At 37.7% G+C, this 15,002-nt stretch overlaps 1 protein-coding gene across 9 annotated transcripts in view; it reads right to left on the reverse strand.

Moving 5' to 3' along the window:
- The window catches only part of GALNT13 (polypeptide N-acetylgalactosaminyltransferase 13), a 725,693-nt gene that overhangs the window by 187,989 nt on the left and 522,702 nt on the right, over positions 1 to 15,002 (reverse strand). The window lies entirely within an intron of this gene.

Here is a 15,002-nt window from a genome sequence, read left to right on the forward strand (position 1 = left end):
GAACTCAAAGCAACTATGGAACGAACATCCAATAAATTAAGGGAGGATATCGATGGAGCATTGGAATGGTCCACCAAGATAATCCAGGAAAAAATGAGAGCAAAAATTTCAAAGCTACGAACAGAAGTGACACAATTAAAAGAATCCGTAGATGAAATAAAAAACTCAGTAGGAGCCCTCAATAGTAGACTGACTACAGCTGAAGACAGAACCACTGTGCTTGAAGATGAGCTGCAGAAAGCATATAGGCAATAACAAATAATGGCAAAAGAGCTCAACATGGATCTAGAGCAAATTAGAGTCTTAGGGGATGACCTGAAGAGAAACAACATAAGAATGATTGGAATACCAGAAGCACAGGGAACCAATCCCAATGAAAAAAAAAACACACAATTAAAGACATCATTGCTAAGAAATTCCCAGAGCTAGAGAATGCAGGCATCCAGATACAAGGAGTCCGAAGGGTGCCAGCTAAAAGGGACCCAAATAAAAAATCTCCAAGGCATATCATAGTCAGAATGATAGATGCCGTGGATAGTGGATAGAGACACAATACTGCAAGCAACAAGACCAAAGAAGGAAATCACATACAAAGGAGTAACTCTTAGATTCACAGCAGATCTATCAGAGGAAACATTCCAAGCCTGAAGACAATGGTGGGATATAGTGAAAAAACTTAATGAAATGAAAGCCTCACCAAGAATACTTTACCCAGCTAAACTCTCAGTTACACTTGAAGGAAACATACACTATTTCACAGGGAAACAACAGCTCAGGAACTTCATAGACTCAAGACCAAACTTAAAAGAAGGACTAAAAGGGCTACTATACGACAAGGAAAAACCCTACAAGAACAACAAACCCTATAGAAAGATGGCACAAAATCTCATGACAATAATTTCTCTTAATGTTAATGGTCCAAATGCACCAATCAAGAGGCACAGAGTGGCAAAATGGATTCAGGAACTAAACCCAACTTTCTGCTGCCTATAAGAAACACATCTGAATAGCCAGAACAAACACAGACTCAAAGTCAAAGGATGGAAAACAATCCTGCAATCAAACAACTCCCTCAAAAAACTGGGGTGGCCATACCAGTATTCGACAACATAGATTTCAGGCTGAAAAAGATCAGAAGAGACAGCGAAGGTAATTTTCTATTCATCAAGGGATATGTACAACAGGAAGAAATCACACTCTTAAACATATACGCACCTAATGAACAACCAGCAAAATATTTAAAGAACTCCTAACAGAATTTAATGGGGACATAACTAGCACCATGATAGTAGTTAGTAGTTAGAGACTTTAACACTGCCTTATCACCTCTAGATAGGTCAAGAAGAACAACACTCAGCAAGGAAACAATGGCTCTGAAGGAAGAAATGGAGGAGACAGGGCTAATAGACTTATACAGGTCTAAATTCCCCAAAAAGAAAGAATACACATTGCTTTCCAGCACACACGGAACATTTTCCAAAATAGACCACATTCTGGGTCACAAACTATACCTTAATAGAATCAGGAAGATAGAAATTGTATCACTAGATTCTCAGACCATGATGCACTGAAGATGGAAGTTAATCACACACAGACGTGGAAAACCAAATCAAACACCTGGAAATTAAACAACTCACTGTTAAACAATGAGTGGGTCATGAAGGAAATCAAGGAGGAAATCAAAAAATACCTAGAAACAAATGAGAATGAAGACATACACTACCAGAACCTATGGGATGCGGCTAAAGCTGTGTTAGGGGGAAAATTTATAGCTCTACAAGCTTTCCTCAGGGAGGAATAAAGGGCCTATATTGATAGCTTGACTTCACAGCTCAAGATCTTAGAAGAGAACCAGCAAAAGGAACCCAAACCAGACCCTCTGCGCCTAAAGACTTTGATTCCAGAGACCTAACACTTTTGGGCATCCAGCGCAGCTTCCAATAACAATGCACTGGGACTGCGAACTAGGCTTCAGCCCTGTGCTGCCCGGGGGTGGAGTAGTTTTTTCCTCCCCACCCTGTCTTCCTGCACGGAATACGGCGGCGGCAGTGGCAAAAGAGCAGAGGCAGCAACCGCATGGCAGGCACCATCTTTGAGAATCCTAACCCAGAGGTATTCGATTTCTACACTTGGGGCTCCCAGGGACTCATGGGAAGGGGATGTAACCGGCACGCCCTCGGCCCAGATAAATTCGGAGCTGCTGAGAGGGAAACGGACCCTCTGCGCCTAAAGACTTTGATTCCAGAGACCTAACACTTTCGGGCATCCAGCACAGCTTCTAATAACAATGCACTGGGACTGCAAACTGGGATATGCAATTTCTGGTAGAATTTTCCCTGGACTTTATACAGAAATCCAAAACTGACTTAACATCTATGATTGTCAGCTATGTGAAAGGGTTCCTTTTGAACAGGTCTGACTTGGGGGGGGGACTCCAAATAATAACAGTAAGTTTTTGTTGAAATATTGAAGGTTATTAATGTAGCAGCCACCTCTCTGGACTGTGAACTAAGCAAAAGCCCCACGCCGGCCGTTGCGGCGTGGTGTACACCATACTATGAGGCGCAGGATGGGGGATGAGGGCGAAAAAAAAAAAGGGAAAAGGAAAAATGAAAAAAAAGGAAGAATAGTTATGTACTTGTAGCAGTGGGGCTCCATATATCTTCATTCCCAGCAATGGAAAACTAATTATCAAATGCTTCTTTGGTAGTAGGTCTGTCTCTATTGGGTGGAAACTCCAACAACTATAGTGAGTTTTGTGTTGAAATATGGAATGTAATCAAGGTAAAGAGCAAATTAAGTGAAATTCATTAGTTATACAGTAGGGGTTAGGGGGTGGGGGCAGGGCGGTATACTGGTGTTTTTGGTGGTGGACTATGGGCACTGGTGAAGAGATGGGTGTTTGAATATTGTATAATGAGACATAAACCTGAGAACTTTGAAAAAAATAAAATAAAATACATATGAAACTTAAAAAAAAAACCAGATCGAAGGAAAGAAATAATAAAACTTAGAGCAGAAATTAATGATATGGAAACCCGAAAAACAATCTGAAATATCAATGAAATAAAGAGTTGGTTCTTCGAGAAAATAAATAAGATTGATAAACCTCTAGCAAGACACACAAGGAAAGAGAGAGAAAGAATCCTAATAAACCGAATCAGAAATGAAAAGGAGGACATCACAACAGAAACCAAGAAGAATCAAAAGATCATCAGAGACTACTCTGAAAGTCTGTGTGCCACAAAACAAGAGAACCTAAAAGAAACGGACGAATTCCTTTAATCCTACAATCTCCCAAGACTGAACCAAGAAGACGTGAAATACCTCAATAGGCCCATAAATATCAAGGAAATTGAAACTGCAGTCAAAAGTCCCCCCAAAAACAAAAGCCCAGGTCCAGATGGATTCACTAGCAAATTCTTCCAAACAATTAAAGAAGATTTGTTGCCAGTTCTATTCAAGCTTTTCCAGGAAATCGTAAAGACAGGATCCCTCCCGAATAGTTTTTATGAGGCACATATCTCCCTAATACCAAAAGCAAACAAAGACACCACTAACAAAGAAAACTATAGACCAATATCCCTGATGAACACCGATGCGAAGATCCTCAATAAAATATTAGCAAATAGAATCCAACAATTCATCAAAAATATCATACACCATGATCAAGTGGGATTCATCCCGGGGATGCAAGGATGGTTTAACATTCAGAAATCAATCAACATAATCCATCATATCAACAAAAGCAAAGGTAAAAACCATATGATCATATCAATAGAAGCAGAGAAAGCATTTGACAAGATCCAGCACCCGTTTATGATGAAAACTCTTGACAAAATGGATATAGAAGTTTCTTTCCTCAAGATAGTCAAAGCCATCTACCAGGAACCTATGGCAAGCATTATTATCAATGGGGAAAAACTAAGAGCCTTTCCTCTAAGATCAGGGACAAGACAAGGATGCCCACTCTCACCACTTCTCTTCAATATAGTAATAGCAATAGTCATTTGGCAAGAAAAAGATATTAAGGGCATTCAGATAGGAAAGGAAGAAATCAAACTCTCACTATTTGCAGACAATATGATACTATATCTAGAGAAGCCTAAAAGCTCTACTAAGAAACACAGAACCAATTGACCTGTACAGTAAGGTCGCAGGCTATAAAATCAATACCCAAAAAAGCATGGCCTTCCTATATGCAAACAATGAGACAGAGGAAAGGGACATGGAAAAACACAATGCCGTTCACAATCGTGCTCCAGAAAATCAAATACCCCGGAATTAGCTTAACCAAGGAAGTAAAGGACCTCTTCAAAGAAAACTATAAAATGCTACTCCATGAAATAAAAGAGGACATGAAGAAATAAAAACATATCCCCTGGGATAGGGAGAATTAACATTGTGAAAATGGCAATACTCCCCAAAGCATTATACAGATTCAACACGATCGCTATAAGTATACCCAATGACATTCTTCAAAGAAATGGATCAAGAAATCTTGAAATTCATATGGAACAATAAACGCCCATGGATCGCTAAAACAATTTTTGGGAAAAAGATGATGGGAAGCATCACCCTCCCCAACCTTAAACTTTACTACAAAGTGGTAACAATTAAAACAGCATGGTACTGGAACAAAGGCAGAGCCGCAGAACAATGGAACAGAGTGAAATATCCCAACACACAACCCCAAATGTATGATCATCTAATCTTTGATAAGGGGGCAAGAAATGTGAAGTGGAACAAAGAAAGTCTCTTCAACAAATGGTACTGGCATAACTGGACAACCACATGCAAAAGAATGGGCTTAGACCTCGACCTGACACCATGCACAAAAATCAGATCAAAATGGATTAAAGACCCCAACATCAGACAACAATCCATAAGTACAATGAAGACAAGGTCGGCAAAACCCTTCACGATATTGAAGCTAAAGGTATCTTCAAGAATGACACGGAACTAAGCAATCAAATAAAAACAGAGTTAAACAAATGGGACTACATTAAACTAAGAATCTCTGCACCACAAAACACACAGGGACCAGAATGCAAAGGCAAGCTACAGAATGGGAAAGGATATTCACCCAATACCCATCAGATAAAGGATTGGTATCAAGAGTATACAAAGCACTGGTTGAACTCTACAAGAAGAAAACATCCAACTCCATCAGAAAATGGGCCGAAGAAATGAACAGAAACTTTTCCAAGAAAGAGATATGAATAGCTAAAAGGTACATGAACAAATGCTCTTCATCACTAATCATCAGGGATATGCAGATCAAAATTACCACGAGATACCACCTCACACCACAGAGAATGGCACATATCCAAAAGAACAAAAGCAACAGCTGTTGGAAAGGATGTGGGGAGAAAGGGACCCTTCTACACTGCTGGTGGGAATGCTGACTGGTCCAGCCCCTTTGGAAAACAACATGGATTCTTCTCAAAAAATTAGGAATTGAGCTTCCATTTGATTCAGCAATACCACTTCTGGGAATATATCCTGGAGAAACAAAAAACTATAGTCAAAATAACATCTGCACTTATATGTTCATCGCGGCACTGTTTACAATAGCCAGAATCTAGAAAAAACCCGAGTGCCCAAGAACAGATGACTGGTTAAAGAAACTTTGGTACATCTATACAATGGAATACTATGCAGCTGTTAGAAAAGATGAAGTCATGAACTTTGCATATGAGTGGATCAACATGGAAAGTATCATGCTAAGTGAAATTAGCCAGAAATAGAGGGACAGGCATAGAAAGATTCCACTCATCTGTGGAATATAAAATAACAGAGTAGGAGACTTACATCCAAGAATAGTAGTATATAATGCCAGGAGGTTGGCTCCATAGCTTGGAAGAGGGCCTCACATGTTGGTGGAAAGTCATCCCAGATAGAGAAGGTAACATACGGTAAAATGTGATTGGAGATCCTGCGCAGGGAGGGAGATGTGTGCTGAAAGTAGACTAGAGACTGAACACGATGGTCACTCAATGCTCCTGTTGCAAACCACAACACCCAAAAGCAGAGAGAGAGAACAAATTGGAATTCCATGCCACAGAGGCGAGGTAGGATGGGGGATGGGTTCGGGGGGTATGCGAGGGATACCGGTTTTGTTAATGGTGGAGAATGGACACTGGTGGAGGGATGGGCTCTCGAACATTGCATGAGGGAAAAACAAGCACAAAAAGCTGTGAATCTGTAACTGTACCCTCACTGTGACTCACTAAAAATAAATAAATAAATAAATAAATAAATAAATAAATAAATAAAAACAAAAAAATCCCAATATACCAGACCTATAAAAAAAAGAAAGAAAGCAGAGTCTGTCTTGTTTTCCCCATTATCGAATATATAACATGTAGTAGGTGCTCAAGTATTTGTCCAAGAGATGAGATAATAAATATTTTTTTCACTTAAAAATGTAAAATGTTTTGTTGAATTCCTTTATTCTTCAAGTGCATTGTACATCCATGCTCATTATAGAAAAGCATGCTATGTAACTCCATGTTTTTTATTCCTATATTCTGAAACTGACATTCAGGGTCCTGCTGACCCTAGACTGACTGTCACTCCAAGCATTAAGTGTCTCCTAAAGGTTGTAAGCTAAGTATAGAGTGTGTCTGTCATAGAACTGTAGCACAGTCGCCGCATTGTTCATTGATTTGCTCTAGCAGACACGAGTAACATCTCCATTGTGAGACTTGTTACTGTTGTTAGCATATCGAATATGCCACGGGTAGCTTGCCAGGCTCTGCCGTGCAGGTGGGGTACTCTCGGTAGCTTGAGTATACTTGAAGGATACTCCCCTCGACTCTCTGAGAGGTGTGGAGGAATTGAATCCGGGTTGGTCACGTGTAAGGCAAATGCCCTACCTGCTGTGCTATCGCTCCACAGAGTCTGTCACATAGAGTGTGCCTATCAAACTCCGGACCCCAGACCAGGCCAAAAACAGCGGGGTGCCAGATGGAGAAGGTACAGCCAGCACTCCTTCTCCAGATGGAGCCCTGGCGACACTGAGCTTCTACTAACATGGCTCCGGTATATGGGACTGGACATCTCCAAACTGCGTGGCCACGTAAGCCCCATAAGCTTTCCTGATATACAAAATATATGCTCTGGAATGGCTCTGCCACTCCTGAGCATCCATTATCCTAGAGGCACAGAAGCCAATCTCAGAATGCATTGGCTGCTGGCAGATATACTCCTGGACTCTGAACAAAGCTATGACCCCATGCAGCCCCGGGAGGGGAAGGGAATCTCTCCCTTGGCCTTTTCCTCCCTGTGACAGCATGGCGACCGCCACTGTTCAGAATCAATTGGACAGAGAGGTAGGAGTTTGCAGTGATGGGACAGGATGTATGGGGAATCTTGTGATGGGGGTGGCAGAACCAGCCCTGCCTAAATGAGACCCAGAGCGGTTGCCCATGGACAGCTCCTCTGCTCCTGAACAGCCATGATCCCAGGGCCACAGAAACCAATCTTGGAATGCAGCGGCTGCTGGCCGAAATAGCTCTGGACTTAATACCAGAATTCCAAATCTGGTGGCCACTTCATGACCGTGCAACATCATATGCTCTTTTTTACCAACAATAGAAAACATACAATCTAATGATGTCATTCCAACAGGTCTGACTGTTGGGGGTAAAACACCAAGTAATGGTAGTGAATTTCCTGTCGAAAATGGAATGTAATCAAAGTAAGGAAAGAGTAAAGTGATAATCATCTGCCACACTAGCAGAGGGGGAGTGGGAGGTATGTTGGGGTTATTGGTGGTGGAACATGTGCACTGGTGAAGGGATGGGTGTTTGAGCATAGTATGACTGAGACTCGACCCTAAAAGCCCTGTAACTGTTCTCACGGTAACTCAATTAAAAAAAATTGCTCATAAGAGCAATTAGAGAATTTTTACCAGTTTACTTGGGTGGTTTTATCTTTGCAGACTTGCATCAGTGCCATGACCTCAAGAGTCACTCCTGGTGGTCTGGGGGAGCCACATACCGTCCTGAGAACTGAATATGAGTCAAGCATGTGAAAAGCAAGTGCCTTAACTCCTGTACTATCTCTTTAATTAAAAATGACAGATTTTTTTCATCTGTCATTCTTAGTATAATTTGTTAGCAACTTTCTCTAAGACATTTAAATAGTACCTGAATCAATATAACAACAATGGATTTGTGAGGGAAATAAAAGTATAACAACTAAAATAATAAAATACAGTATGTTAAATATTAATATGACAGGTAATATCTATTATGTGAAAAATGTATGCTGTTTAGAGAAAACCATAAAACAATAATTTCACCTTGAGTACAAACCATTTATCTGAATTTGTATGTGACAAAGATTTGAAAGTTTAACTAAAATGCTGAAAAAATACCAGTTAGTACTCTTAGGTGGGTTTTAGATTATTTTATTTTTAATTTGTAAATATTTAAAAACTGAAGAAGATATGTACCAACAATCTGGGAGCAAAAAATGATAAATGCTTACCAGATTTAATTAAGATATATTTTTAAAATTTTAAAGACAAAACATTTTAAATACAGCTAAAAACTCCTCCCCAAATTTACCTATTAAGCAATTATTTTCAATATGGTTTTTTTAAGAACTGTTCTGAAATGAATGTAATTTTGTAATTAGAAAGGCAAAATGAAATTTATCCATCTCACTATTTGCATTTTTAAGCATGACTATTCCACTAAAACCTTGATTTATAATGATAATTAAGCAGGGCCTGGCAGTCCGGAGGCAAACATGTTTTGGGGCTTCTGATTTTTGTATAAAAACTATTTTAATTATTAATTTATCAATAATTAGAACTCAAATACCTACAAAGTTTCTCTGTATGTGTACACCTTTTGCTCAGGTGTCACTTGGAGCACTGAACCAGAAACAAAGCTTTAATATCCTGGACCAATTAGGATATTTGCCCCAGAGATTTATCCAGTTAGGAATACCAAAAGGTCCTTAGCAAGAAGTCCCACTGTAGGCGCCTGCTCATTTAAATAGAAGTAATTTCACGGTAGCTTCTTTTGCTAATAAATACCAGAAAATTAAAAATTTCAAGAGCTGATTGTCAAGTAATAGTTACTAAGAAAGGTTTTTAGTTCTAAGAAATTGACCATCTTCAAACTAATGTTATAATTATAATGAAATACACTATAGTGTTATTAAATTTTCTTAGACAAAATAAATTGATCATGATTTTTGAATTTGAAACTACTCTTTTAAATTTAACCACACAAAATGTTCCAGCTAAGAAGTAACTTGGCATTTCTTTGGTGTTTAATAAAGTCTACAAATGAAATAAAGCCAAATGATAATTTGAAATTTAAATTTACCCCTGTGGCCTTAGATGAGTTAGGAACCCAAAATATCATTGATCAGGTACTAATTATCATTTAATAGATGGTCTCTCATTGCATAAATAGGGAACGCTTTCTGTTTTTCCTGATGTTAGTTAGGTTGGCCAGGCAAGGGCCACTTATACTTATTTTATTTTATTTTTTAGAGTGAAAGTTAAACACCATACAGCAGTGTTTGGGGTGTGAGAATGCTGGGTGTTACCAGGGTCAAATCCCATGATTCTTGAGCCACTTGGCTAAGCATGATACTTGGGTCTCTGCAGTGCCAGGAATCAAATATTCCAAGCATGTACTCCATCCCTGTGAGCTACCTCGCTGGCCTGAGAGCTACCTTTACACAAGTACCAAAAGTGTATGAAGATAAACTTAAAAAAGAGATAAAACCAAAAAACAAACAAACTAAAAACCTATATTGTTTTCTTCTTCCACCTGCTATTTAAAATATCCCTATCATTAATCATTCTAGCTGTCCATTCCAGTTGGTTCTTTTTATCCCAAACAGTGGAAAGAGATTTAATCAATCAGAGTCCTAAGTATGCTTGGGAGTTCCATATGCAGGTGGCATTCAGTTCCTTCTCTTATGTATAATCTTCTGTTAAATGCTTTGGTATTATTCTGTGTCTGTCATTCACCCTGATAGATACATGATCTTCCACAGTCGCTGTATATACATTATTCACCCAAGAATCCCTAAGCATTTCTAACAAATTAAAGTATCAAGTAGATACATAATAAATATACATTAAAAGAACATACACTCAAACTTAAGAGAAAAATAAAAGATAAGGAAATTTAACTACAAGGAAGCTTACTTCTTTCATTACTTTACTTTTTATTTTTTTTGCTTTTTGGGTCACACCCAGTGAGGCTTAGGGGGTCACTCCTGGCTCTGCACTCAGGAATTACCCCTGACTGTGCTCAGGGGACCATATGGGATGCTGGGAATTGAATCCAGGTCGGCCCCGTGCAAGGCAAATGCCCTACCCGCTGTGCTATCACTCCAGCCCCTCGTTTACTTTACTTTTTAATACTGTACCATCCAATATTTTATATAAAGAGTAGACAGATATTTAGTTCTAAGAACATTCATTATAATATTTTATAGCATATTTTAGATGACCTAGAATTATAGTAATTATGCCTTAAATGATTTCGACTAATTAATACAATTTAAGAATATCCTATGAAGTATAAGAATGATTTTTTTTTTTTTTTTTGGTTTTTGAGTCACACCTGGCAATGCACAGGGGTTACTCCTGGCTCTGCACTCAGGAATTACTCCTGGCGGTGCTCAGGGGACCATATGGATGCTGGGATTTGAACCCGGGTCGGCCGCGTGCAAGGCAAACGCCCTGCCCGCTATGCTATCACTCCAGCCCCTGAAGTATAAGAATGATTTATAAATGGAAAAATGTTCAAGATATTTGTTATATTTCTTGTTTTCTAAGAATATACATAAAAATGTTAGGAATGATTGTCACTGATATTAGAATAAGTTGTCTCATTACCTCTTAAAATATATATCTTAATTAATATTTTTGATTGAGTCACTTTATAACAGAAATACAAATTTTTGTTAAATTTAGTGGTAAATAGTGAAAACTGACTCTGGTTGCTCTAGATCTGTGTTGAAAAACATTTTTTAATCTAAAAAAATTGTATTTGTTGAAAGTAATGCAATCAAACAGTCAAAAATTAATTCAAATTCCCCCTCTCCTCCCCAAAAAATCTGATTCTCAAGGAATAAGAAAATGACCAGTAGTCAGGTCTAAGAGTTGTAGTTTATAGAGGATGTAACCATTCCTCTGTGAGAAAAGCATATTTTTATATTCTTTTGTTTTTGACTGGACCAAGAAAAAGCCTTACAAATACTTTGATATTGCTAAGAAACCCAGATCCTTGCTGGGCATTAAGAGTCAATGAAATTGTGCAAAGTAGTTCTCCTCGATCTACTCTCACCTTTCTCATCACCATAGTAAGAAACATGTAGACATATAACAATATTTCTCTGTCCCTTTTTGTACACATGATGTACTATTTTATATATATATATAGATATATGTATATATCTATATCTATATCTATATATATATATATCTCCATTGTTTTTCCTCAGTTGTGCATGTCTGACTTTGTCCCTCATGAATAGGTATGCTTTTCTCCCAAAAGCTATTTAATACGTATAAATTGTTACATTATCCTAACTCTACTGGGCATGAAACCAAATCCCTAGTTCTCTCTGAAGCTTGCTCTGGAGTATCTGATGGGCAGACATACTTCCCAACTAAAGTTGATTTCTTCCCAGTAAAGTTTCTCTTTTGTATTCATTTGTCCTCATGATTTTTGAACAATGGTAATAAATCCAATTATATTTTCAGGTTAAAAAATGATGTTTGGCATTTTCCGTGTGTTGACCAAAGTTTTTTGAAAAAAAAATCAAAGACATTTTCATAACTTTCATTGTACATACATCTACAACATTACATTATTTTCTCAGTTATATAAATATGTTAATTTTGAATTCATTTTAAATATTAATGAATTTTTATGTCTAGGATTAACTATAAAAAATGCCCAATGTGTCAAAATATCCATGCTGAATAATGATTAAAAATAGCTATAAATTAATTGTTCCTACATTGTAAGACAACCAGTAGATTATCCCATAGCCCAGAAAAATATGATGACTACTTCTCCTGGCTAAAGTGAGTTTGTTCTCACAAGAAATAACAGTTGATGTTTAATTTCAAATTACATTTTTGTTTTAAGGGAAAAAAATAAACTAATCTTTGCTTGGATACTAATCATTGAACATATCAGAGCGGGATTTATCTATAATTGTATATTTCATATGCAGCTGAGTTCATTATGTTGGAGCTGCCAATCACATCTCTAGTCATTTATATAGCTTTTGAATTCTTATTTTTATGCTTCCTCATGAACATTTCTTTTTTATTCTCTTCCAGAGGCTGTTTTAATATTCCATTCTATTTTTTAACAAATAACATTGTCGAAGATTCCCATAATATTCTCTTTGCAGAGAATCATGATTTTTTTCTCTCATTCCACTATCAAGGTTTGTTTGATCAAAATACTTTCAAAATTTTTGAAATCACTTTGCTTTTATATGGGAAGGATATTTAGGCCACACCTTGTGGTGCTGTGGGTCACTCCTTGTTGAGTGTTTAAGGGTCACTCCTGATGATTCTTGGAGGATATATGGACCCAGTGATTTAATCCTGGAGTTCTGCAAATAGGACATCTACTCTAGTTTATTAAATGACCCCTGAATCACCATTTTCACTTTTATCTTGAGAATTCTTGTTTTGTCCACACTGACATAAGAACATAGGATACCAGAGCATTCTACACACCAGTTCTTTATGCATTCACATAATATCTACCATCATGAAAATGCATCAATATCATGGATTGAACTGGGTTGGCCTTCATGCAAGGCAAGTACCCTACACACTGTACTATCTATCCTGCCCTCACAAAAATTTTAGAGTAGGTTTAGAAAATGTCTTCTTAGACTCTTTTCATTGATGACCTTTTATTTTCTGGAGAGGTTTTTAAGCTACCCTAGGCATACAGGGAAATAAAGCAAGTATAAATTAAACATTTACTGATAAAAATCACAAAGAAATTTATTTTAAAACAACATTTTAAACATTTTCATGGTCCTCCCATTCAGTTATATGATCCCACCTGGGGGTACATTCTACAGTTTAAGAGGCTGCAACACCAGGTTTTCCAATCTCTAATCACCACCATCGTCTCAATGTTACAATGGAGCAGGCAGGGAAGGGACACCAGGTTGTTCTAGTAAAAATAATCGGTCATTTTAATTCTTGCCAACTTGAAGGATAGATGGTTTTAAAATTATGGAACTGGCTGAGAGATGGGGATAGCAAGCTTTGAAAGGGAAACAAGCCAGGGAACTTCCTCTACTACCCCTCATCTCTGCAGCAACTCTGACCCTTACCAAGTGGCCTGAGAACAAAAGAAATTCAAAGTCTCTTTGTGCCTCACTCACTAGCTACTTGTGAGTGTACTAGCTACTCAAAGCCCCAAGGACAGATTGCAGAGCATCGTAAACAGGCCAGGAGAACAAATTCATGAGCAAGAACCAGGGAGAAAACAGAGTGCATTTCAAGGGATAGGACCAGAGAGGTATCAGTGTGGACCAAAGACGGGAACACATGGACACCACCTAGGAGTCAGTAGTAGGCCTGGATATAGAATGCTGCAGGGTCCAAAAGTACCTTCTTAAAGCAGTTAAATGAACAACTTTAAGTTCCTAAGCATTGGGAGTGTTTTATGCTAATTTTATAAACAAATTTTAAGGATCCACTCAGGAACTAAAAACGACTTTGTGCTAATACTACCACACAATAGCCAAAGTGCTCTCTCTAAATAAAGTCATTTCACATGCTACTTATGTTTTTAGTGGTTCCAAATTGCCCTTTGAGATAAATTCCATGCTACTGCTTAACTCTATGAACCATGCAGATCTCTCATTTTTAATCTCTGGAAAACTTCATGCAGTCTCTTTATTTTCTGGCAACCTTTGATTATTGTCAGAAAAACTCCGTTTTCCCATCAGTATTGTTTCCCCTTGCTAACTTCTCAGTTATGTCTCAGCTTAGGAGTCACTGTACTGACCTCTCACAATTATTTTTAGAAATTTTCCCACCGCCAGCCTACTTTGTATCGGAATCTTAATTGCTTATTATGTCGCCTTCATTTATCTTCACGTGATGCCGTTAATGAGGACTGAAAGTATTCTCTGTAATATCTGATTAAAAAACAGATTCAAGGTCTAAAACAGCAAATAATATAATTCATGTACATTTCATTGTTACTCAAATCTATTCCCAACCTAATTGAACCTCCTAATGTTCTTCTGTTTAGAGCTATAAATGTTTACGAACCCCAGTCATCCAAAATAATGTCAATCAAGTGATGATATTTTAATATTATCTCATTTTTTTTCATTTTAAAGAGTGAGTAATTTTCTACTTTCTATACATATAGATGTCATTTTTCTAAAAAATAACAAGTATTATCTTTAGATAAAATAATTCTTAGAGTAAGTCTTTATAATGTCAAAACACTGAGAATTAAACTGTATTAATTTATTATATAAATACAAGTATGACATTATATTCATTTATTATTTTTTTGTTTGTTTTGGCCATACCTACTGGTGCTCAGAGCTTACCTCTGGCTCTGTGCTCCTGAGTCATTTCTGCTGGAGTTCAGGAACCCCATGCTCCTGAAGTGGGTTCAAGCCGGGGTTAGCACTGTATAGGGCAAGTACCATATTAAATTTCGTTTTTGGGCCACACATGGCAGTACTCAGCAGATACTCTCAGTTACACTATACAGGTGTCACTCCTGGTACTGCTCAGTGGACCACATGTGATTCTAGAGATCAAACCAGGTATACTGCCTACAAGCCTGTGCTCTAGGGCATTTTTGTTTTTCTTAGGCCATACTTGGTGCTTAGAACTTATTCTGGCTCTGTGTTAAGGGATCATTCCTGGTGAGTTTCAGGAACCCCATGAAAGAAAAAAAAATAAATGTAACGATAAAAAACTCCCATAAATGACAAATTTATAA

The sequence above is a fragment of the Sorex araneus genome, chromosome 1, assembly GCF_027595985.1.
Source record: "Sorex araneus isolate mSorAra2 chromosome 1, mSorAra2.pri, whole genome shotgun sequence".
NCBI classification, from domain to species: domain Eukaryota; kingdom Metazoa; phylum Chordata; class Mammalia; order Eulipotyphla; family Soricidae; genus Sorex; species Sorex araneus.